The following is a 25,227-nucleotide window of genomic DNA, read 5'->3' on the forward strand; positions in this document are numbered from 1 at the left end:
AAGCGGGGCACCGAGCTCCTTTGCAAACCTGCCCCTGAAGTGGCTGCCGGCGTTTCTGAGAGAGGCCTCTGTTTGCAGAAGTGCCGAACTTCCCCCTGTGAGCCTCCCGCCAACGGGAGGGACCTGCACAGCAGCCGCCGCCAGCTCCCCACCCGGCAGCCCCATGCCCGGCAGCCCCCTGCCCGGCTGCCCCCTGCCCGGCTGCCCCCTGCCCAGCTGCCCCCCGCCTCCTCACCCGGCAGCCGCAGAGGTCAAGATGCACTGTGTCTCCTCCCAAACCCGTGCTCCCCCCCCACCCCGGCACACTCGCACTCACACGGGCACCCACACAAGCAGGAATGAGCACACAGAGGTGCAGACACGCTTCTGTGGACAGGCACATGTTTTCTGATACTTCTCCTTCATTGGCTTCAGAGCAAAAGGCTGGCCTGGCCCGGAGCAATAACGGCTTCCAGGCCAGGCTGGTAGTAAAAGTAGTAAACTTTAAGGCAAAAAGGGTTCTCTGAATGTTTCCGCAGCAGTTGCTGTAGGCTGACAAAGGCTTTCCTCTGTTCCCTTTATGCACATGCACATTTGGTGCTGATTAAGTGTGAAGGACTGCAGCTCCAGCTTGTGTGGGGCAACCCTGCTCCCAAGCGGTTGCACCCACACCCAACCTGATGCCATCTAAGTTCCCCTTTCCAGCAGCCAAGCAGGGTCTGGGAGACCCTCCCCGAACTGCTAAAGCCTTCCACGTGCTCCCCAGGAGTGGATGGGGGAGAGTCCTGTGTTGATAGCCAATGTCTGCACGTGTCTCAGCAATGCCCCTTGCTCTGTGCCTGTGCAGAAAGGAATGAATGGCCCAGGAGGCAGAGTAGGGTGCAGGCACACTGAGAGCAGCCTATCCCTCATGGACAAGTGGGTCCTACCATTTTGGGCTGTCTCTTGAGGAGGTCATAGGAACATTATAGTTGCCCTTGAATGCTCTGTGTCAAAGGAACAGACAGCAGTCCTTACCTTGGCTTTCAGCCTCACACCATGGAGCACCTGAAGACAAGAAGAGTTCGAATTCGCCTCAGTAAAGATGTCAGGAGTCCATCCTGCTGGAAATCAAGGGCTTGCTTCCATTGCAAAAGTGCAAGGATCCATTCTGCAACAGCCTCAAGGGCAAAGCGCTGTCCCTCATCAGCCCCTGGCCCCCAGCCCTGAGATGCTGGCATGGCAAGCACAGGACAAGTTTGACGTACTTTGCATGAGTCGCTGGAGATAAATGTGGCAACGCTGCATGCTCACTGCAGTCTCCTCAGGGCAAAAGTCTTCGTGTCCAGGGTACTGTACAGCTGTGAGGCAGGCAGAAATGAGATTTTATCACCCTTATTATAACCATCTAGCACTGGGATGCCCACTACCATCAAGCAGGCCAGAGCATCACCTCCAGTGCGCAGCTCATCTTCTGCCTTTCACCCATCCCATTGTGTTAATAGCCTTCCACCAAGTAGCAAGGAGAAGGAGGCACGGCACCCTGTGTCCAGTGGTAACTCTCAGTTAATAAGCCATCACCAAGACAACATGTTGGGTTGCTTGTGAGAAGACAATCCTGGTATAGCTGCTGTAAGGCACATAAGCAGCTCTGGTCTAATGCGACTTCCCTTGAGTGCCATGGTCTGTGGGCTCAGCCTCAAGCTGGGGGCAAGGATTTTGAGAAGGAACAAGTTCCCCAAGTTGAGACCTCCAAGGAAAGCCCTGCTCAGTCTTTTGGGCTGGGGTCAGTTCCAGATACATGCTGAAGACTGATGTATTAGAGAAGCTCCCAGGCCTCTGCTGACTCTGGTCAGGGATTAGCCACACTTTGTCTCTCAACCCTTTACTGTTTTACACTTCATATTAAGGGATCCCTTGAAGGTGGAGAAGAGAGAAGGTCAGATGAGCTCTCTCCCTGGCTTTGATGTCAGGAAGGCCATTTGCTCACCTCCAAGTCTTGGTTAAGCAGGTAGAGGTGCAGTGCAGTTGGGAGAATCAGACCAGAAGGAATGGCTACCCCTCCCTTTACACTGCAGGCCATTGTGTTTTGCCCACTTACACCTACAATGGATGCCAAATCAAACACCTCTTTCAGAAGGGAACCAAATCTTGATCTGGATATACATCCATAGAGTCTCTCATTAGCCAGTTGGTTCTGATGATTAGTCATGCCCCTTGTTGAGGAAGCTTGATCATTTCTAATGTGGGTTTACCCTGGCTTTGGAATTTAGCCCTTGGTTTGTTGCCTATATTAAATCATTTAGCATTGAAATGGAGGCAATTAGGCTCCTGAGAGCATTTCAACTTTAACTCTTAGTTAAGTTTGTCAGCTAGTATAAAGAAAAGAATCATAGGTCCTCCTATGAAGACTGAGGTGGATTATTCTGTTAATGGAGCAATAAAACAATATATCTCCCCATGTGTAAAGGTGATAGATTAAAATGAGTGTAGATGGAGCAATAAGGATATTTTAGCATGGGCTATTCTCATAAGACATTAACAAAGTCAGGCCACATGAACACCACCTCCTCTCAGGCACTTGTGAGATCAAGCACCGATAATGATGCATTAAGTGGCCCTAATGCTTCGACCAATGTGGAACTGATAGGAATGTGGTGTTAGCCAGCAGAGCTCAGGTATCCCAGGTATGTGCTGTGGGATACCTGCTGGGACTATGCTGAGATGAATTGGATCGCTGTAGGGGATCGCAGGGCGTGTCTGAGGGTTTTGTTTCCCAGGGTGAGGTCTCGACACCTGTGGTGCATCTTCCTTCTGCCAAACCAGAGAGATTGGGAACGCGATGAGAAACGGCTGGCTGGAGGTTTTACTTTGTTAGAACGTGTCCTTCGTGTCGGCAACAGGCTGTGGAGTTTGTGTCTTGTTGGTTTCTCCTCTGTAAATGTTCGGTGTTCCCTCCAACAACTGAAATTAGCTTTCCCGTGGCCTTAGGAAAATACTCATATACCTCTTAATCTCTGTTTCATTTAGATAACCAGACTAGGCATGTGCATTCTCGTTCTCTCCCATGCTTGGGCTTCCTTGCAGTGATTCTTTACTGCATCTTCTTCCATGCTTCATCCCCATTAAAAAACAAAACCAAAAAGCCAAGAAGATGAGACAAAACAAAACAAAACTGAAAAGCATAGGCAGGACTTCTGCATCAGCCATGTCATTGCTCTCTGTCAGAACATCCAAGAATTGCACTACTCCTTTTAGTCCCATAACACAATGGGAGCTCTGGTCGAGTCGGTTGCTCCGAACATTTCTGTCCTCCCACTCCACTCTGTACATTAGGTCCATAATCTGCTCCTTGCTCCTCACATTTCACTTGCTAAGATGTTTGGTTTGAATGGGTTGAGTTCACCAAAGGAGCAAACCACTGAGTAGAACTCATGCCCTTATCTCATTACCCATCCTTCTGCCATGTGCCAGCGTTATCAGTGAGAAGGAGTCAGGAGCACTCACTTCCCAGAGAAAGCCCGCAGGGAAGACTCCTGTATGTCAACAGAGGTCAACCCTTCCTGAGGTCCACCCTGTATCTGGCTCCTCTAGGAAATACTCTATCATGTTGTATCACAGGGTTCTAAGCCAAAACATTCATGAGAACAATGTTGTGACTTTGACTTACCAAACCCTGGATTGTTTTTGAGTACCAAACCTCGTCACCATAAACCAGGGCAATTCATTACTTGTATTCTTGCCTGTTGGTTCTATATGGGTTAAAGCCCAGATTCTCTTCCACTCTTTTGCATGATGCCAGGTTAATAGGTCTGATCTATCCAGTGAACTCATTTGCCTTTTTCAGAAATTCTGGCTAAACATTAGCATTTCTCTGATCTTCTTGCAAATAGAGATTAGTGAGGCAGGACACCTCTGCCAGCTCTCCAAGGACTCTTCTGGGCTTGTGAGTTTACTCTTGTATGTGCTCTAATATCTTTCCAAGATTCCAGTGGTCTGTATGGTATCTCATCTGATACGAGTTCCTCCCCTTCTTCCTCTCCAAATGGAATTACTTACTGAGCACAACAACTTTTACATATCACTGTTAGCTTTGTCACCTCCATGGTGTTATGTGGAGACTGTATCAGCACTGTTACTTTTCTTGCTCTTCATCTACCTGCAAGTCTCCCCTGTCATCCCCACCTCTGCCCAATATGGATTTTTTTCCCCTTGTTCTTTTTTTAGTTTCCTCTTCAGTATCTTAAGTTTCCATTTTATTGAGTGATTTTTAGTGTCCTCCCTCCCCTCCAGTTGTGGTGTGTGGCTCTTTGGTTTCCAATTCACCACTGAATCAGAATGGGCTTGTAGCCAAACCCGTTTCCTCTGGGTTTGAACTGTGACCTGCCAGCTATCAAAACTCTTCTGAAACCTTCACAGTATTTTCTCACATCTTTTTTTTTCCTAAATGATTCCTCCCAGTCACTTTCTCTCCTACTTTCTCTCAGCTTTGGAACAATTAACCCTATGGAACATCATACATAAATGAACCAGAACTGCCCTTTTTTTGTCCTGAAACAGGCAGAATCAGGTCACACTGAGCAGTCCCCAGGCAACCACTGCCATACAGCCCTGTGTCTGTCATAACGAGCTCCAGAGTCACATCTTGTGTCCTGTGTGGTTCTCTTTGTGTCAGATTATTACCTGCAGTTTCACCAACCTTCAGTCTCTGGTTTTTAACCAGTGGATGTGTCAAACCTCCAGGACGATCATCACCCAGGTGATGCTTCTCCAGTGTTTGATCCCCATTTCCCTGATGACAAGGCCAAGGAGTGGTGAAGTGCTGCTGCCTGCTGAGCTGCCTGGTGCAGAGCCTGGCAGGCAGGGCTGCTCTCGGATGCTGGCTGTAGCACATCGCTCCATGTGCGCTCCAGATCTCGCACTTTGCAGTTACCAATCATTCTATGCTGAGGAAACAGCCCGTTCACAGAGTGCTCCCTCCCACGCAGCTCTCACGCAGACTGTTCTTCTTAGGTAGTTCCCCCTATGTGAACCACACCAGTGGTTTTTCTTCCTACCAATGGCATCAAGTTTTTTCTCATCAGGGAGGGATTCCCGTTTCTTTGGCTTGGTAAGCACACATCTAACCCTGCTGTATATGTCACCATGATCTCTTCCAGCCATGTCCTCTGCCACATGGGCTCATTCTGTTGATAACACATTGTGTTTCAACTGCTTTTATCTCTCAGCATCTTGGCCTTGCATAGTCAACCCAATCCTTCCACAGATTGTCACCAGCTCATCTCAAAGTCTATGTGTAGCTCTGTCTGCTGCAGAGCTTACGGTTTCATTTGAGCAAAGCAATGCAGTCAGTCATGTCTGACACCTTCTTCCTCTTCTTTTGGGGCTAGAAGAGTCTCTACAAATCCACCTTGGACTTTCTTCTGTAGAATGTTCACTATACTGGTGTACATCAACACCAACAAAGACTGGCAGATGATGTCAAATTTCCACCCAACCTCACTGCTACAGCTCCCATCTTCCAGGAGAAAGCACAGCATGCTCTATAGCTCCTGGGCTCTTTAAATATCTCCATTTACTTTTCACCTCTCAGCTTCAGACTTCTCTCCAGTGTATAATCCTTCTCCAAATGTGGCACCCAGAGGGTCTCCACGGTGGCTCCAGCCTTTCCTGAAAGCAGATATCTGCTGGTCTGGGGCACTGCTGGGGAGCAGGTACTTCCTGGGATGGAGCCTCTCCCCCTTTACTTGGGCTTCTTGGGGGATCTTCACATTCATGAGCTCCCCAGTGTGTCTTAGCATTGGAGCAGACACCACAGGGAGCTTGTGGCTTAGTGAGCGTGGGCTGCATGTGGTATTTAACAGCGACTTGGATAGAGTGTGGGGCAAGAAAAGGGGCAAGAAAAAAGCAGAAGTTGCCATTTCTAGAACAAATCACTCAGTCCCAGGCTGGCAAAGAATGTGTGGGAAGCTCCCAGCCCTGCAAACAAGAGGCCATGGTGATGGGCTGTCACCTGGACCTGCAGGCAGTCAGCTGGGGAGGGGGAAGATGAAGGAGGGGAAAAGCCCAGAGCATCTCCTGACACCTTGAGAAGACCAGGGAGGAGCAGAATCCTCCACTGGCTCAACAGGAGAAACTGCAGCCTCAGGCTAAGGGTTGTCTTCTGCAGATGGGAATAGCAGCCTGGGATCCCAGAGCCTGCATGCTCACTGGTCTGCTTGGCCTTCTCTGACCTCCCTCCTCTTTGGGACCAAACAGTCCATAGGAGAGACTTCCCTCACCTTTTCCTGCCCTTTCTGGTGTATCCCCAAGGGCTTTTGCAGTTTCCTGCCTGGCAAAATTATCTGCAAATGATTCTGCAAGGAAAAGTGCAACAAAACTTTTCAGTGCCCAGCCCTTGGAGTGGTGCAGGAGGATGAAGGGGACCTTAGGGCAGAGAGGACTCTTGCTCAGAGGGTACACACAGCCCATCTTGCAGTTTGCCCCCTCCCTCACTGTGACACCAGCCACTGTCCTCCCAGGTGCTGCCTTCTGTAAAGTGGCTTTTCCCATGGCATCCTCTGTCACCCCAGTCCTGTCCCCAGGGGACCTTTCTCACTCCTCAGCAACGCTGGCAACTCCTGGCCTTCAGGCTGCTGGCCAGAGGCTTGCTGGGGTGTCTGGGCAACACGGGCTGGCAAGGAAGGGTGGCTTAGCATCAAGCTTTCTCTCTTCCTGCCCTGTACACTTCATTGCCAGAGAAGGTGAGAAACATAATACACAGCCAATACACAATAAAGCTTAGCAAAGCCAAGCTGGAAACAAAGGCACCCATAAGAGCAGGCAGCTGGGTGCAGAGGCTGCCCCAGACAGCCCTGTGCCAGCATCAGGCTGCAGCATTCCAGGAGGAAAGATCAAGCTGCAGGTAATCAGCTCAGGGCTTGGGCTCTCAGGATCAGGGGCACAGTGCTGGTTCCTCAGCCACTTGCTCTGGTTTCTTCCCCAGATTTTCCTTCCCTTAGGCAGCAGGGACCGATCCCATCCCCTAGCACCAGCAGCAACTACGACATGCTGCCGGAGGGTACCATGCCAGGCTGCTACAGCATACCATGCCAGGCTGCTGCAGGGTATTATGCCAGGCTGCTGCAGGGTACCACATCAGGCTGCTGCAGGATACCATGCCAGGCTGCTGCAGGGTACCATGTCGGGCTGCTACAGGGTACCACACCAGGCTGCCACAGGGTACCACGCCAGACTGCTGCAGGGTACCACACCAGGCTGCTGCAGGGTACTATTCCAGGCTGCTGCAGGGTACCACGCCAGGCTGCTGCAGGGTACCACGCCAGGCTGCCATAGGGTACCATGCCAGGCTGCTGCAGGGTACCATGCCAGGCTGCCAATCCATCTTGCTACAATCTGGAGCTGATTCTTCATCTGGCGATGAGCTCCGGGGATTTCCCGGCGCTGACACACTCTGCAATTGCAGGAGCATCTGAATTCCAGCACTGATCCGCCCTCTGCATGAGCACAGGCCTCTGTGCCTGCAGGAGCAGGAGGGGGTTATAGTCTAGATCCTGTGACACTAGCTTCCCCTAAAGCCATCTCCTTTGTGTATCCTGGCTTCTCAGAGAGGTTCAGCTGCAGGCAGTTATGTTTATGGTCTATTCTTGGTCCTTTACTCATGCAATGAAAACAAGCAACCCAGAAGCCAGATGGGATGGGTATCCCTGGGTAGGAGCAACCAGCCTCTTTCAGGGGCAAGGAAAAGAAAGCCCAGAAAGAACTTGTTAGCTTTTAGTGTAGGGGAAGGCTGGCAGGACACAGTGCAGCATGAAATCCAGACTGTGTGAGAAGGGAAGAGAGGCAGAGCAGGGCAGCTGAGATGGACTCGTCTCCACCAGTGCCCCACGATCGGCAGCCTGGATGCCTCCCAGGTGCAGAGCAGCACAGGAGCAGGACATGCAGGGTGGGATTGACCAGGCAGTCCTCCAGGTTCTGGGCACCAGCAGCACAGGAACATCAGAGCTTTTGTATTTAACAGACTTCCACGGATCTTTCTTCCCTGCCTTTGTCAGCTTGTTTAGCAGCCAGGTGCAAACCTCACAGCACCCAGGGCCTCTGACAGCAGGGCAGTCCCTGAGTGACCTGCCCTAGTCGCTCTTCTGTTGGACATGGCAGGAGCAGTCCCCCCCCTCACCTTTTCCTTGACACTTAGGATATTGTAGCCTTCTATCATCTCCCCTTGGTGTCTCTTCATCCATGTGGGCATCGCAGCTGTTCCCTGGACAGAACATCCTTGAAGTGCCACTCCGAGCCTCATCCAGCTCTAGGTGATCCTTAGGAAAAGGGAAGACAGGAGCTGCAGGGACAGGCTGCAAACTACCTCACCCTCTGTGGGGCAGGGATGCAGGGGTGCAAGGATGCCAGGCTGCAGAGATGGATGTAGAGATTCAGAGATGCAGAAGGCACGCAGGGATGGATGCAGGGATGCAGGGATGAATGCAGGGATGCAGAAGGGATGCAGGGATGTAGGCTGCAAACCACCTCACCTTCCCCGGGCGAGGACCCCGCTAAGGCCCGCTGGGGCCGGTGTTTCGGGACGCAGTGAGGCTTCGCTCGGGCCTTTGCGAACAGACCAGCCCCCATCCGCCCCCCCCCAACCCGGCCTCGGCGCGGCTCGCAAGCGCGGAGCAGGGCGCCCTCTGGCGGCCGAGAGCGGGACTGCGGGAAGCGGGGAGAGAGCAGAGACACTGACACAGAGACACAGAAACACAGACACGCACAGACACACAGAGACACAGACACACGGATATAGACACACACAGACAGGCACACACACAGACACACAGACAGGCAGACACACGGATATAGACACACACACACAGACACAAACACAGACACACACACCCACCCCCCTGGCCACTCCAAAACCTTCCGGCCCCTCCCGGCAGCCCCGTGTCGAGGACAGGCTCAGCCTCCCTTCCTCCTGCCCTCCACCGCAGCAACCACTCGGGGAGGCTGGATCCCATTGGGCCCCCTCCTCACACACACCCCCAGGACCCCCATTCCCACCCAAGGATGCTGTAACCCGCCCCACCCGCACCCCACAGCTGTTCTCCTCCGTGTGGGGTGCAGCACCCTGCCGTGGAACGGGACCTTTCCCCCAGGGGAAGGAGGAGAATCATGTTTGTGCTCCCCAGCTTTTCCTCAAAGGCTCCACTGGAGCAACGGCTCCCGGTGCGAGGTGCTTCGCGGCGTGTCTGGGCTGGTGAGTTTGGCTGCCAAGGACTTTTCTGAGCATTTCTTTATCTTGTGAGGCTCCTTTCCTCACACCCTGCTGCCTCCCAGCCCTCTCTGCACACCCCATCTCTCTTGGGCACCTCCTCACAGGGAGCTCTGCACCATTCTGAGCATCCCCAAGCCGCTTTATGCATCCTGGTTTGCCAAACCAGCTCCAGCAAAGCTGGCAGCAGTGAACTGAGACATCACAGAGTCCAGCTGGCTCCTCTCCTCGGCTGCCAGAAGGCCCTGTGTGTCCCTTGCATGTCCCCAGTCCCTTTTTTGAACCTGAACATGGCCATGCATTTGCACTCAGGCCCCGAGCTGCAAACTCAGGCTCGGAGAAGCATCCCCTGCGGCTGCCTGTGCTTCCCCAGGGACGTCTGGCAGCCCCGACACCAGCCAGGGGCTGATTTATGCTGCCGCCTGAGACGAAGCGCTGCCCGTCCTGCTCTTCACGCTGGGTGAGTCCAGCCCGTTCAAAAACCAGTTTCAGGAGGAAGCTTCTGTGATCCCTTGGTGTGAACCAGGCCCACGCAGACAGGTCTGGGGACATGCTGCACCCCTCGGGCAGGGCATGGGAGGGGTATTCACAGCAGGGGCACAGCAGGGATGCAGGCAGGTGCCCTACTTCTGCAAGGGACCACGGGCAAAGGCTCCTCACAGTTGGCTTAGAAGAAAGGAAGTGAAGGGGCTTTTACCGGTGTATCCGAGTGGATCCGGGTATCAGCATCCTGTGCAGCAGTGGTGGGAAGCAGCACAGGGCACTGGGCAGCACCTACCTCACTCTTGCCATGCACTGGGTGCATGGGACAGGGACCCAGTTGGCCCCAGATTGCAGCCAGGACTGGTGTGACTGTCCCTTTCACAGTCACATCCTGAAAGCGATGCCTCGTGCCCCTCCAGCAACGTCTTGCCGTCTCCTCCCCTCTACCCCAGCTCCAGATCTGCTCCTGGGGAAGGAGGCCGTGGTCTCTGTGTGCCTTTAAGGGGCGGCGATGCTGTGCCAGTGCCAGCAGCTCCCCAGCCACACACGCTGCCCTACAATGCCCTTTTCATGTGCAGCAGCCGTCTGAGCAGTGAAATGCCCCTTCAGAGCAGCGCCGTGCCCGTGCCAGCTGTGCCTCTCGCAGTGCGGGTGCTCTCCCAGCGTGGCACAGCCGCCTTGCCAGCTCTGGCGTGAGTGATGCCAGCAGATGCCCCAGGACCACGGGAGCAGGCTCTGGCTCCGTGCAAATACAGCACCAGCAAAGGGGGCTGGGCACCAGAGCTGCCCAGTCCTCTCAGCAGCCCCAGGGATGTGGCTGCTGGTGTCTTTTCCTCTGCACTAAGTGCCTGTCTGTGTGTGCTCCAGGTCACCCGCCTGCGCTGCAGTCATAAATCCCAGCCGCCTGCCCTCCAGGGCCAGCACAAACGCTGCCTCCTTACGTTTAGATAATAAAGCAGCAGCAACAGCAACAACAACAGAAAAAGAAAGAGCTAATCCTGCAGGGCTGGCTCTGGGCAGAGAGGTACCATATTGCAGAGGGGAGGAGCTGCCAGGCAGCGGGGCTGGGAGGGCTGGGAGTGGGGTGGCGGGGAGCCCACGGCCATATGGAGCCGACCTCGGCTCTGCAGGGAATTACAGCAGTGATGTTTCCAGGGAGGAAGCTGATGTCCCAGGCCTGGTGGGTTTATTTGCAGCCTCCAGAGAGGCAATGCATCTCAGGTGTGGGGAACAGGAGGAAATAAGTTCATGAAGAGAAACAGCTTGGAGGATGCTCATGGGTGTGAAACACTCCCCCTCCCAGCCCTGTGGGGCTGCTGCCATGGGCAGAGGGGTATAAAAAACCATTATCAGGCATCTCTAAGGGCTCCCTTGGAAATGTAGAGTGTGTCTGTCCTCACTGCCTTTCCCTCAGCCTCAACAGCAAAGCACTGACAGACCCTAGCCCAGCATCTCTCCCTAGTCTCTCTGCAGTGTGGTGGCATCATACTAAGTGCCACAGTGAGCAGATGTTCCCTGGGTCACCCAGCTTTCTCCTGTCCTGCAGCAGTGGGGAGTAGGTCCCATGAGTAGTGCTGCTGTCACGTCACACTGCTGCTCCTTGCTGCCTTGACCACAGCTGCCCTGGACAGCCGGGCTGAAGTTGATGTGAATGTTGTACCTTACTGGAAGGGCATCTGGCTCATGAGGAAACTCTGGCTGCTCAGGAATGAGCTCTCCAGGTACTTTGGTTGCTTGGACATTTCAGGAGGAAGGTCTGTTTTTTAGTATCCTCCTCACTATCCCGGATGCCATCAGCACCCATCTCAGGCTGTGAGTCCTACGCTGAACCACACCTGATCTGAAACCATGCAGATGTCCTCACTGTGTGCTCCTGCCTTCCTCTCTGCCACCCTTCCCTTCTCTCAGGAAAGTCTGACAAGGCCTCCATCCCTTGGTGCTACCTGTTGTGCTCATATCCAGGCTGGGAAGCAGAGCATCCTTCACTTAACTGGTCAAGGTGGAGCATCACTTTCAAATGAGCTACATGTGTTTGTGACAAGGACCGGGGAGTTCCAGCAAGGAGAAGCTGCTCTGCCCTTAGAGGGAACAACATGGGATAGAAAAAAGTCCCTAGTGTGATGCACCGTTGGGTGTTGGGACTCACCAACCAGACTTAGGTGCCACAAGCATCAGTGGATTTGGGCATGAAAAGCCAAAAGGAAGCTGGTATGTCATGACTGCCCACCGGGATGTTAGATCAGCTGCAGCCCCTCTGGCTGCGATGCTTTGCATCACTGAGGCTGTCTCAGCTTCCTCCCTCCCTCAGCATGGGCAGACCTGGCCACCACGCTCCATCTCTGCCTCACCACGGGCAGCTGGCCCAAAGAGGTGTTGCAGAAGAGAGAGACATTCAGCATCTTGGCTACTTCCTCAAAACACCTCCAGCCTCAGATGGAGGCTCTTCAGCTCTCACAGGCATATTTCCCAAGGAGAAGTGTGTGCTCACCACTTTCTCCTGAGCTGCAGCCCAGGTTGGTCATGAACAATGGATCAGATGCCTCTGATCAATGTGCCTCACCCAGATGGACTCAGCTCCTCTCCATCAGCTTCCCCCAGTGCCTTTCTCTTTCCTCACAGTTGGACCCACCAACCTTTGTCACTTGTTTGCTGATGGCATCGTGCAAGGATAGGTGGGAGTGCAGTCAGAGGCACCAGCAGCCATGGCCAAGCAGGGAACTGGCTCTGGGGATTGTTTCATGTCGTGTTTCTAGTGGGAAACTGGGCAGAGCCAGGGTTCCCTGTGAGGCAGAGCTCAGTGGCAGAGGTAGGGCCATTCACATCCAGCAGCCTCAGCCAGAGGAGAACGCAGGCCTGGAGATGCAGGACCAGCTCCATCTGGAGACAGAAGGCAGGGCCAGTCCCTGAGGAGCTGCATGCACTTCATGAATGGCAGAGCAGCCTCTTGCCACTGCTGAGCCATTTGCTGTGGGGACAAATGGGTGATTTTTACAGCACATCCCCCTCGGATGCTGTGTCACCAGGCAGAGCTGCCAGAGTGAGGGGGAATGCGGCATAATCCTTCTGAAAAGCCCTCTGAGAGGATGTCAGTGAAGCCTAATGGGATCTGAAGATAAGGGAGCTGAGCCAGGAGCCAGGAGCAAGGGCTGAGACAACCTTGAGCGACGGGGGACCGGCAGAGGCGATGCGGGTGAGGAGCGGCCTCTCCTCGGGTGCGTGTCTGAGCACACGCACAGCCTCTTGCCTGGGGCTTGCAAATCCAGACTGATTTATCCTGCCTCTAGGACTTTGGCCAAATAACTTCTTGGCAGGAGTTTCTTGGCCAGACACAGAGACAGCTCTGGCCTTGGCAAGGCCAGTGTTGAACCTTTCAGAGAGGCCAGAACCAAGAAAGTCTCTTGATCGCTTTAGACTTCCAGTGGGATGTAGGTACCAGGGCTCCAGTCGTCCCTGTTGACTGGGCTGTGCCCAAGCATCCTCCTCCCCTGCAGCAGCCCTTCTGTGGGGCCATGCAGCACGTCTTGGATAGCTCCCAGACAGAGAGGAGGGCAGAGGGATGCTCCCAAGACTTGGACTGCTGCTATTGTATTCCTGTTGCATTTCAGGGTCACTTTGGGTCAGGGTCGTGTGTGTCTGTCACCCAGCCTGTCACCACCTTCACCTTCAGCCTCATCTGAACGCAGTCAGACCCCCTGCCCCTGCTCCACTCTGTCTTCTCCAGGATCTCAGAGTCTGGCTCAGCATCTCAAGTTCTCTGTTCCCAAAATGTTTTGGGATCTCAGCATTATGAGCAGGGCCAAGACCTGGTCCCTTGGTGATGCTGGAGATTAGCTCCAAGGCCTTGAGCTGGCAACAGAAAGAGAAGCAAAGGCTGCTCAGGGCTGTTTCCAACTGGGCCAGGCACGCAGTCAGCAGTGGAGGTAATTCCTCCCCAGGGATGCCACTGACCCTGTGGCCACAGTGAAAGCAATCGCTGATGATCACAAAACAGTTATGAATGGACAAGCCCCGCGGCCTCTGAGGATGGAGCCCAGTGGTCTCCCAGTACCCTACCAATACCCAACTGCTTCCCAGGGCAGTGACGTTGCCCAAGAATGTTCCTCCATCCAAATGATGCCATCCAATGTTGGTCCCATAGCCCCCCCAGTTCAGAGCCATGAGCAAACCCCACGGGCTCATCCCTTCCCAGGGAATTAAGCTGCCTTGCCTCACCATGCCTGCACAATTTAACCCACCACCTGCTTTTCCCAGCTGAGGGTACTTCATCTTCCCGAGAGCTCCCTTCCTTTCCTCCCCTTCTCTCTGGGGAAACTGGTTCCCAAGATATAGAAAGCCAGGAAACCAGGGCAATTCTCCAGCTCACCTAATTGTTGGTTGCTGTCCCTCTCCCTCAGTGCCTAATTAAATAGAGCAGGAGGAAAGCCCAGGAGAAGCTGCTGAGGGCAGAGGCACACTTGTGCATGTTGTGGAGAGGCTGGTGAGGGGCCTCATCCAGATGGGCTGCTTCAAAAACAACACGAGGCGAGTCATTCCAGGGAAGAAGGGGCAGAAACCAGATCTAGCATCCAGACCTGGATACACACATATGATGCAACACACACTTGCTCCTAAGTGATCTGCAAGGCAGCTATTACATTAATGAGAGCAGAGCAGAGAGCTCATCCCAGTGGTGATGCGCTGGGGATAAGCATGTCCAGGGCTGGCAGTCAGGCTCCCTCCCAGGTATCTCAGCTCCCAGTCAGAGCATCACCTTGCTTGTCTCCCATCTCAAATTTCAAACCAACCCTTACCTGTTGAATTTGCACCTTGGCTGGCTTGAGCCCAGTCCCAGGAGTGCACGAGACACAAAAAACCATCTCCAAACTGATTTCCTGGCTGCCTCAGCCTTGTAATCCCTCAGAACTGTGGGTGGAGTTGGGAGCTGGCCCAGGGTCTGGCTGAAAATCCCCAAGCAGACCTGACTCCTTCTCCCACAGCTTTGAGGGGGTTTCAAAAGGCCCATTTCAGCTTTGAAATGCGTGACACAAACTTGCCACAACCCAGGGCTGCCCCGCCAGGCTGCGCGGCTGCAGCGTGTGCGAGGGCAGGAATCCTCCTCAGCTCAGTCACTGTGAAGCTGCGGCCCCTGGGAAGTCACCGCTGCAGGCAGAGGAAAACTCTGCTATTATATAAGAGTCTGTTCCAAACATGATGCCAGCCCAAGCTCCTCACTGGGCCACCACGTTCCCATGGCCAAACCAGCTCTGGTTTAGTTGCCACTCTCAGCTGGATGAAGATAAGCAGCCAGACTGCCCAATTCACCCACAGCCTGCCAGCAGAGGTGCAGCACGAGTCCTGCCTGCCATGCTGCCTGCCTCCAAGCATGGCACTGGCCACCTCCTGCTTCCCTGCAGCCTTCAGCTCTCCTCCTGCCTCCTGCCAGTGACATCATGTGCATTTCCCTGATGACAAATGGTCCCTCGACCCGACCACAGGTCATGATGCTCTTACATGTCTTGCTGAAAGCAGCACGAAAAGTCCTGGGTGGGGTCAGGCCTTTCTGGCCCCACATCTCCCCCTGCAGCCAGCCAGACCCTGCAGGTCCCACATCTCCCCCTGCAGCCAGCCAGACCCTGCAGGTCCCACATCTCCCCCCCCGCAGCCAGCCAGACCCTGCAAGCCCCACATCTCCCCCTGCAGCCAGCCAGACCCTGCAAGCCCCACATCTCCCCCTGCAGCCAGCCAGACCCTGAAGGTCCCACATCTCCCCCTGCAGCCAGCCAGACCCTGCAGGTCCCACATCTCCCCCTGCAGCCAGCCAGACCCTGCCAGCCTCACTCCCATGGAAGCAAAGTCTCCAGAACCCCGTTAACTGAAAAGGGGCTTCACCTGAAAGCTGACACCAATGCTGGCAGGAGCATTTGCTTTGCCAGGATGCTCTAGCCAGCTCCAGCCAAACTTTCTCTGCTCAGCATTTGTGTTTGTTTTCTCCCTGTTGCCTAGGCTATTGTTGGAGATTTATCTTCAGGAGGGAAAAGGCAGCTGGGTTTGGTGGCATCCATCTCCTTCAGGCTCCAGCCTATTTTGGGCCATGCATGAATTGGGGTGAAATTAATGTGAGTGGCCTGGGTTGGGCAGTGATTTCCATCCGCCTCAGGAAGGTTTAAGCAGTGAGATGAGTCCTGGGGATGGACAGAGCATCCTGAAGCACCATGCTGCCCTTCCCTGCCTGCATCCCTACCCAAGAAGAGCCCAGGACCCTTCAAACTCTGCGTACCTCCTTGCCTTGTCCTGCTTGTGCCAGTCCTGGCAGCCTGGAGTCCTGCTGCAGCTGCTGAAGAGGTTTTCAGATGTGCTTTTCAGCAGGTCTGCTTTCACACATGGGCGCTGCAATGGGGCTGGGTGGTGTTATGCACACAGCATTCTTGTTAAAGTCTGGGTTTTAACGAGTCTTGAGTGCGATGCTGTGTCATCGTTACCTCTGGCTGTTGGGGAGCCCCAAGCCCTGCTAACCCAGACAGTTTTGCTCTGGGGTTAATTCCCATCCCTGAGAAGCAGCCTGATCAAAATCCCTCTATGGCTTTTACCCACCTGCAAAGTGGCAGAAATCCAGAGCCAGGTCAGGTTTCCTATAGGAAAAGGAAAAAAAGAAATCAAAGAAACAGAGCCTGGATACAGTCTGTGCATGATGTGACCTTATGTTTTGTTCTGTATGCTCACTGATCTTCAAGGTGAACTGAGGGTCTGCCCCTCTGTCAGCAGCCACAGGAGCTGGCGTGGCCTTACTGCGTGTCTCTTGCAGTGTAAGGATGAGCTCTGCTTTGGGAACCAGTACAGGGGCTGGAAGGGAGGAGCAGTGAGGATGACTCCTGGCTTTGAATTAAAATCTGCTGGGTTTTGGTAGGTAATCAGGCTCAACACAGGTTGGCTGGTGCCAGCCTGGCTTCTGTGCCTCAGTTTCTCCTGCTGGAGGATACCCGCTGCTCAGGCAGAGCTACCCACGAGTCCAACGCAAGATGCACAGAGAGGCCACAGCATCTGACTCCATCTCCATTGGCATTGCCAGGGGGAACTCTTCATGAGGATGGGACACAATGGCCACACAGCACAGTATTGAGAGATGAGGCACAGAGTTAACTTGGCTGCCTAATTATCAAGGAGGGGAGTTGTTATATCCTGCCATGTTGCTGCCCAGGGCTCAGGGAGGTGAGCAGAGCTTGGCAGCTGAGCAGAGGATGGATCACAGGCCCTGCTGAGCTATTTACCCCCTGCCCTATGAACAAAACCTGGTGCCTGGCTATGCCAGCACCCCCTCACTTCCCCAGCGACCTCTCCCCTGCCCTGCATGCCCCTGCACATGTGCACACATACACACAGACGTGTATGCACGTGCTTCCCAGACACACGTGGGCACCACTTGATGCTTGCTCTGCAACTCTGCTCCCGACAGAAGGTGCCCAACACCAAAGGCTGATGCTTCACACACAAAGCCCAGCAATTATTAAAACAGGTAATGGACACTTCACATTCAAGCCTGGCACACCTTCCAAAGCACCCAGTCTGAAGCATGATGGAGCTGGAAACTCTTCCCATCACGGTGGAGGTTTGCAATGTATTGGACACCAGAAAAGACCCATTTGTTTTTCCACCTCTGCTCTTGTCTCTGCATGGTCTCAGGTTGAGGACTGGTAGACAGGAGGGATGAAAACAGCCCCAACTCTGCTGCTGGGATGAACATCCCAAAACTCTTTTGTGCATCCCTGGAGAGACAAGGTTGGTGGCCACCACTGCTGGAGACGGGGTATATCTTGGCCTCTGAGGCCTGGCAGTAAGAGGCCAATTAAAGGGGAGAAAGCACCATGGGCAGTCTGAGAAGAGTGTTGCCCTGCTCCAAGGTGCCCCAGGCTGGCAACAGGTATGGCCACAAAAATTTTCCCCATGCCTCAGTTTCCCTCTCAGGACCTGGGTCAATCATTTGCCCAGAGCCTGTGAAGACAAAACAAACTTTGGTCAAAAATGCAGCTAGTGAAAAGGTGTGACCTAGCAGGACGAGCATCCCTGACTGTACCTGGTGTCCATGCTCTGCCTCTCTGCAGCAGGCAGGGCTGTGCTGCCACCCTAAACACTAGAGGTGCTCCATCCACGCCATCGAGCCCCGAAACGTTCCTCTCCTGGCCAGTGCCCTCGGCAGCAGCTCTGGCGGGATGGCAGGGCGGGATGGAGCGAGGAAGGCGCACCGTTCTGCTGGGCTGGCACTGGCGGGGCAGCTCCGCTCCGCCGCGGCCGTGCTGGGGTGGGCGAGGGCAGCGGCCCCGCGGCGCTGGCGGGAGGGGGACAGCGATGGGGGCCGCAGCCCGGGCGAAAGGGCTGGATTATTCGGTGCAAGCATACCCCCTGCCGACGAGCTGGAAAAGCACACCTCCCCCCAAAAAAACCTAAAACCCGGGGATAAAATGGTGGGGGGGGGGGGGGGGGGGGTGGGGAGAGCAGACCCAAGACCAGCGACTGGAGAGGGGCCGGGGGGAGGCGAGCGGCTGGAGCCCCACGTAACACAGTCCCCGCCGCCTCCCCCGTTTCGCCGAGCCTGGCAGCGGCAAGTTCTTGCCACGGGAGCTTTGCGGTGCGGCCCGCAGCCTCTCCCGCCCGGCCCGTGCGCGCCAGCCGAGGGGCCGCTGCGAGCGCCGGGGCAGGGGGTGCGCGGGGCTGCCCCAACGGCCCCGGCGCGGCTCCTTGCGATGCCCGGGGCCGGTTTGTACTTTACCCTCTGGTGGCTTTTTTTTTTTGCTTTTTCTTTTTTTTTCTTTATTTCATTTTTTTTTAACTCTCCTTCCTCCCTCCCCCCCCCCCCCCCCCCGGCGTGGGGGGGCCCCGGCCCGACCAATCAGGGCCCTGTGGGGTTGGGGGAATCGGGCCGTGGGCTTTAAAAGCGGAGCCCTTTGTGCGCCGGAGCCCGGCGGGGCCTCCGCACCGGCAGCCGGGATGCGGGGCCGCCCGGGGATGCGGGGCCGCCCTCCCGCAGCCGCCCTCCCGCCGCCGCCGGGAAGAGCGCTGGACCACGCAGCACCGGCGGCCTCCGGACCCCGGCTGCCTCCCTCGGCAGGTATTTCTTCCCGTCCCCTGCACCCTCAAATAAAGGTGTGGCAGCCCGGCTTGCTGTGCTCGCCGCTTTGCCGGCGCTGGGGTGGTTGGGGTTCGTTTGGTTTGGGTTTGTTTCTCTTTCTCTAACCGTCTTGTTTCCTTCCCCCTTTGCACCTGCTGGGTTGTTGGGGTGGGCTGTCCCGGCTGGGGTTGGGCGTGTTGTGCTGGGGACATGGAGGGAAGAGCAGGCTGGGGTGATGGGGGCTGCTGGGGGAGGTGTTGGGGGTCGTTGGGGGCCACAGCCGGCTTGTGGGCATGGGGTTGAGCGTAGAGCTGCTGTCCGGGGCTGCCTGTTATTGTAGGGTCGCCCTGGGGGGTGGGATTAGTGCTGCCCATCGCTGCTGCTGCCCCAGGCTGAGGGCTGTGTGTGCACCTCCAGGCTCTTCTCCCAGCGCCCATGGACAGACTCCCAAATCCTTTGAAATTTGGCTCTAAACAGACCTGCAGCTCATTTCAGCCTCTTCTTCGGAACCAGCTGGGTGAAGGGGCTCTAACCTAGCCTGGAATGTCTCTGCAGCTGCCTTGTCCACCAAGTAGTGCTGCAAGTAGTGGCCCCAGGCATTGACAGCAGCCCTGCTCTGTCCCCAGCCAGCCCTGCTGCAGTACGACCTGCCTACAACCCCCTTGGCCCCCTCTGCATTTTGGCCCAAGCCTTGCTGCAGTCCCAGAGCTGTGCCATGTCCCTGAAAGCAGCAGAGTCCCTCCCCTGGGCTGAGCAGTGATGGTTGGGGACAGCCAACTGTACCATGGGTGCTGGATCTGGGCTGTCACTCCTCCATGTCCCTGAGCCCTGTGCTGGGCTGAGCTGGGAGGCAGGAGAGGAGCTGGGTATATGGTGACTACCATCCCACCTGGCTCTGTACCTGAGGAGGCTCAGGAGTGGTGGGGAAGCGCCAGGCCCTGCTGGGAAGCATGAGGAGCCTCAGCCTTTGCACTGTGGGAGGTCACCCAGTGAACCACCCAGGAACTTGGATGCCAGAATGACCAGGGAAAGTGATTGTCCCCCTGTACTGGGAACTGTGTTCAGTTTTGGACCCTCACCTCAAGAAGGACACCAAGCATGTCCAGAGATGGGCAATACAGCTAGTGAAGGGTCTGGAGCATAAGTGTGATGGGGAGAGGCTGAGGGAGCTGGGGGTGTTCAGCCTGGAGGAGGCTGAGGGGAGACAGGATCACTCTCTACAATTATTTGAAAGGAGAATGCAGTGAGGTGAGGGTCGGTGTCTTCTACCCAGTAATGAGTGACAGGAGGAAACAGCCTCAAGTTGCACCAGGGGAGGTTTGTACTGGAGATGAGGAAGAACTTTTTTCCCTGAGAGGGTTGTCAGCCCCTGTCCCAGGCTGCCCAGGGAGGTGGTGGAGTCCCCATCCTGGAGGTACTGCAAAGCCGTGTAGCTGAGGTGCTGAGGGATGTGGGTTAGTGATGGGCCTGGCAGTGTGAGGTGGGTGCTTGGACCTGATGATCTTCATGATCTTTTCCAACCAAAATGAATCTATGATTCTGTGTCAAAGCCACCAGCTTTGCCTGAGCAGAGGATGGAGGAAACATTGGTCAGAGCCACTTCTCACTACTGTCATCACGGTGATGCAAGTGCCCTGACTGCAGCCTGGAGCGTGGCTGAGCACCCACACACTGCTCTGCACGATGGTGGGGGGACGGCAGGAACTCACAGTCTTCCCTGTGCCACTTGTGATGGGGATGAGCCCTGGCTTGGGACCAAGAGCAGGCCCTCACAAGCCCCTCTGTGCAGGCAGCTGCTGGCATGGCTGATGGCAAGAGCACGAAGGAAAGCTGGGGCTGGCCATGGGGGCCTCAGTTGCTTGGGGGAGTTGGGGCAGTGGTCCCAGGGGGCAGCTTGGGGGCTGTTTTGCAAATCAAGAGGTTTCAGGACACTGGTTGAAGCGCTGTAGAGGGCAGAGGAGTGAGTCTGTATTTCCCTTCTTGCCCCCTGAGACACTGAGGCTGACTTTCCTGGCTCCAAGGTGCTGTGGCTATGCCTGCTGAGAGCCTTGGCTGGGCTCCTTCCAGCGTGGCACTGCTTTTGCTGGTCCATGTCCCTATGGTCAGGCAGGACTAGGCACCAAGGGTCCCTCTGCTCCCAGGCTCAGTCCCCACATATGACATGATTCCTTGGGGCTCCACGCTGGCTCTGTGACTGCTTCAACCCCAGCCAGGACCTACAGCTGTTTTGGAAGCAATGTGGGGTGGGCACTGGTGGTGGGACAGAGCTGGGGTGGTTTTCAGAAAGGGCTAATTCTGGCTATCTTCAGCACAATCTTTGCTCCTGGTGTCCTTCCACACATGGCTTCATACAGCCTCTGGGGACAGTGGGGCTGCTGTGGGGCCCTGATGGAGGGGAACCCCCATGGCACCTCTAGGATGGGACAGGCAGATAAGCTCTTTAGGAGCAGGGAGGCTGGAAAAGGGGCACTGGTGGCTGCAAACATGACATGACCAAGGATTTGGCCCTAGTACAGTCTCCTGAATGTCACCTTGGTTCCTTCCTTGTGGCAAATCCCTGGGGCTACCAGAGGTCAGCAGGGGGTTTGGGGAGGCTGCCATCCCCCAGGAGGGCAGGGGCTGGTTCCTCTCTGCTCTGTCCTAGGACAGTCCTCTTGCACATAGTCCCTTGTCACAGCCCCTTTGGCAACAGCAGAGGATGATGTCCTTGTTTGCCAGAGAAACCCTACAGCCCCACACGTCCCCAGCAACCCTGCCACACTCTGCCCTGCTGTTTGCACCTTGGTGACCTGAGCAATGGGCATATGCAGTGGCTGTCCCCTGGCAGTCACATATTGGGGACCTTGTGGCTTCACATGCAAATGGTGGCTGGGCTGTAGGCAGGTGCCTCCCGCCAAATGCAAAAGGCATTTCTTTGCCTGCCACAAAGAAAAGGAAGAGTGTGTGTGCGTGTGAACAAGAGCAGCCAGCACTCGTGGCAGAGCACGCCCTGGCTTCTGCCACTTCCTCACCCCACAGAAGGGACACAGTGTCCCAGCTCTGTGTGATGGCCACCACCAAGCACATCTCCCCTCCTCCCTGCAGACCAAGCCACAGGTGAGCACGTGGGATGTCACCTGCCTAACACAGAGGAGCAGAGCCCAGGAGCAGCTTCTGTTATGTTGGAGGGGGACAAGCTCACCAGGAGCCTGGCCTGGGGAAGTAGATTACTGAAGGTCCCTGTCACCACACGCTCTGGCCCAGTACCTGCTGGAACCATGGGGACAGGCAAACACCAGTGGGTCAATGCCCTTGTGCCAGGGGAGCTGGGCATCCCAGGAGGCTGGAAAGTACTCAGCTCCAGGCTATTAGCAGGAGACAGGACCCTGAAAGCATCTTTGGGTGAGGGTTCAGCCCTGCTCCAGTGGGATGTGGTGATCATTTTGACTCCCCTGGGGCAGGTTGCACACGATGGGCTTTGTGCTGCTCTGTGGGCTGTGGCTCCTGCTCTGGCCATCTGCAGCTGTGCCCTCCTTCCAGCCACCTTCCCATGCTGCAGGGAGGCAGAGCACAGCTGAAAATACACCCACTGAGTTCCTGCCTGTTGGCTTCCTTCCCTCCTGGCCTTGCTTTTCAGCATGGCTTGCTAAGAACACAAAGGTCACACCGTCCCGTCATGCTTTGCCCATACACACACGTGTGTACGTGTGGCTGGCACCCTTCTAATAAACTTTGACCACATTTCCATCTGGGTGGACAGAGAGCACTGTGCAAACCTGCTTAGGTCAAGGGGAACAGCAAAAATGAGCAGCTGGGGGAGGGAGAAAGAGGCTTTCCATTCCTTTAGCCTATATTAGCCACACATGAGGTACCCAGCACACCTCACCTGCAGGAAGGGCTTTGGTCTGGGTTCACACCTGGGCATGTGGGAGCATACTGGGGAACAATGGCATGATCTGGGCTGAGCCCAGATAGATTCATCCTCCAGCTGGGGAGGAACTGGGTGGATGGGTTGGGGTATAAAAAAGGTGCTGGGTTTTTTTCTCTAAGGGGCATCTGCTGGTATTTAAAAATGAGAGCTTGCTCTGCTGCAGAATGGAGAATGAGTCCTCCCTCACTCCCTGGCTGCTGCCTGAGCTCCTGCCTGCACCAGGAGCCCATCTTCTCCCCTCTCCTCAGATGTTTTTAAGTGCTGCCAGGGCAGGAGTGCCAGAGGCCCATGCCTCTGCCCAGCCTGATACAGAAAATACCCACGTTGAACTCTGCCTGGGAACAGGCAATGGGACACAGGCACTACTGAGCCCAGTGCCACTGCCTGGCTCCTGAACCCCCAGCACCCCCAACCTGCACCCCAGAGATGCTGCTGGGGAGGATCCAAGCTTCTCCAGCCCAGAGGCAGCAGCCTGCCACTGACCACGCTCACCCTGCAGCTCCCCCCTCCAAAAAAGCCCCAACTGCCCCAAACTCACTGCAAATGCCACCTGTGGGTATTCAGGTTGTGAGAGCAGGGGTTGACTTGTCTCCTGGAGTTTTCCAGACATTTCCTTTGGGGAGTTGTTATCAGGGCAGTGTTCCAGTGCTGGCTCAGCAGCATGGGGACAGCTGGGGCTGTGCAGTGCCCGTGGGCTGTGCTTCCTTCACCCCACTCGGTCTAAAGAGTGGTTTAATTATTAAAATGCACTTTGGGAAGAGCTTTAGGTTGAGCAGGCAAGGACAACCTTCCCAGGCTACATGGCACTGGTGAGTGTGGAGGATCAAAGCCCCCTCGCTGCTGGGTGGAGGTGTGACTGCTCAGCGTGACCCTTTTTGTCCCAGGTGGCTGCTTGAGGGAGGGCACTCAACAGAGCCCAAGCTCCTCTGCCCATGGCTCCCCACTCTTGGGCTGTTGGGAGCTGGGGCAGCCAGGTGCTGAGCCCACAGCCCCCCAAACACCAGCACGCTGCAGGAGCTGCTACACGGCTGCAGCTCTCCCTTGACGTGGCTGCCACACACTGCCCAGCCCTTCCCCGCCCTCATGCAGCTCCAAATGGGGGTTTATTGCATCCTGTTTGGCAGGGACGGGCTCATGGCAGGGCTCTGGCAGGCTGTGCACCCCCAGGCCCGGCAGGACAGGCTGAGCTGGGGCAGGAAGGGAGGCTGTGGCTCTGCTGGCTCCCAGCTTTGGCCGCTGACCCTTCACGCTGCTTTCTTTTACAGTCAGTATCACCAGGACGTGGTTTATTGCCAGGAAGGAAGCCAGGCAAAAGCACGCTCTTAAAACGCTCCAGTGGCCTTTGCAGTGGGAAGCCTTTGTGCTTTGCCAAGCAGCTGCCTGAAATTAGGATAGAGGGATGCAAGGGAATGGCCTTTGAGCACCGTGAGGCTGCCCCAGTGCCCCACATCGCCCCGCTCACCCCTGCCTCGGGGGTGCCTGGGGTCAGTGCCTCCCTCCTTGCATGGAGGCAGGAGAGGGAAGATGAGTTATGTCCTGTGCTGGGGAGGCTGAAGGCGGGTGCTGCTCTGGCAGCCAGCCCAGCAGCAGTTGTGCAGTGTGTGCTGGTGATGCCACGCTGCAGGAATGGCAGGGGTGGCTCTGCCCCCAGAGCTGGCGGGAGCTGCCAGGCTGGCACGGGGCTCACCTGGCCGTGCCTCAACACAGGTCCTCCCAGCCCTCGTGGGGAGTCCAAATCTTCCCAGTTGTGCCCCTCCCCAGTCTGGTGCTGCCCTGGATCTTTTCCCATCCCAGCTGCAAACAGGGAACTTCACAGGATCTCAAAGGCTGGAAGGGACCTCGAAAGATCACCCAGTGCAGCCCCCTGCCAGAGCAGCACCACCTAGAGCAGGGCACACAGGGACTCATCCAGGTGGGGTTGGAATGTCTCCAGAGAAGGAGCCTCCACAGCCCATCTGGGCAGCCCCTGCCAGTGCTCCCTCACCTCAACAGGGAAAAAAATCTCTCTTGTGTTACTTTGGAACCTTTTATGTTCCAACTTGTACCAAGTGCCCCTTGTCCTATCACTGGACATCAGTGAGAAGAACCTGACTCAACTCCTGCCTGGGATGTTGCCATGACCTGGTGTCGAGTACCCTGCATGCTTCAGGCCCAGGAGCAGGATTCAGGCTCTCATTTTGACCACACGTGGCACATTCAGGCTCAAGGGATGTTTGAAAATGGACCCAGAGGTGTAAAGGAAAGGAGTTCCTTGGGTTGTTGCTTTCTCCCAGGGCGTTTAAGACAGCTGTGGTGGTGGGACTTGGTGTGATACTTCCCAGCCTCTCCTCAACTAGAATTAACTTCTCTTTCCCCAGCTATAACATTTCTTTCTCTCTGAAAAACACTCCTGCTGCCATTATCACCCTTGGCCCCGTTGTGCTTCCACCCACTACGCTTCCAGCCTTGCTCTGAGTCAGGGTTTGCTGCCTCTCTGCTCCAGGGAAGGGACCCCAAGCCCCTGTGCTTGTCTAGTACTCAGAGCTGACTCCCCAG

The sequence above is a fragment of the Colius striatus genome, chromosome 12, assembly GCF_028858725.1.
Source record: "Colius striatus isolate bColStr4 chromosome 12, bColStr4.1.hap1, whole genome shotgun sequence".
In the NCBI taxonomy this organism is placed as follows: Eukaryota; Metazoa; Chordata; class Aves; order Coliiformes; family Coliidae; genus Colius; species Colius striatus.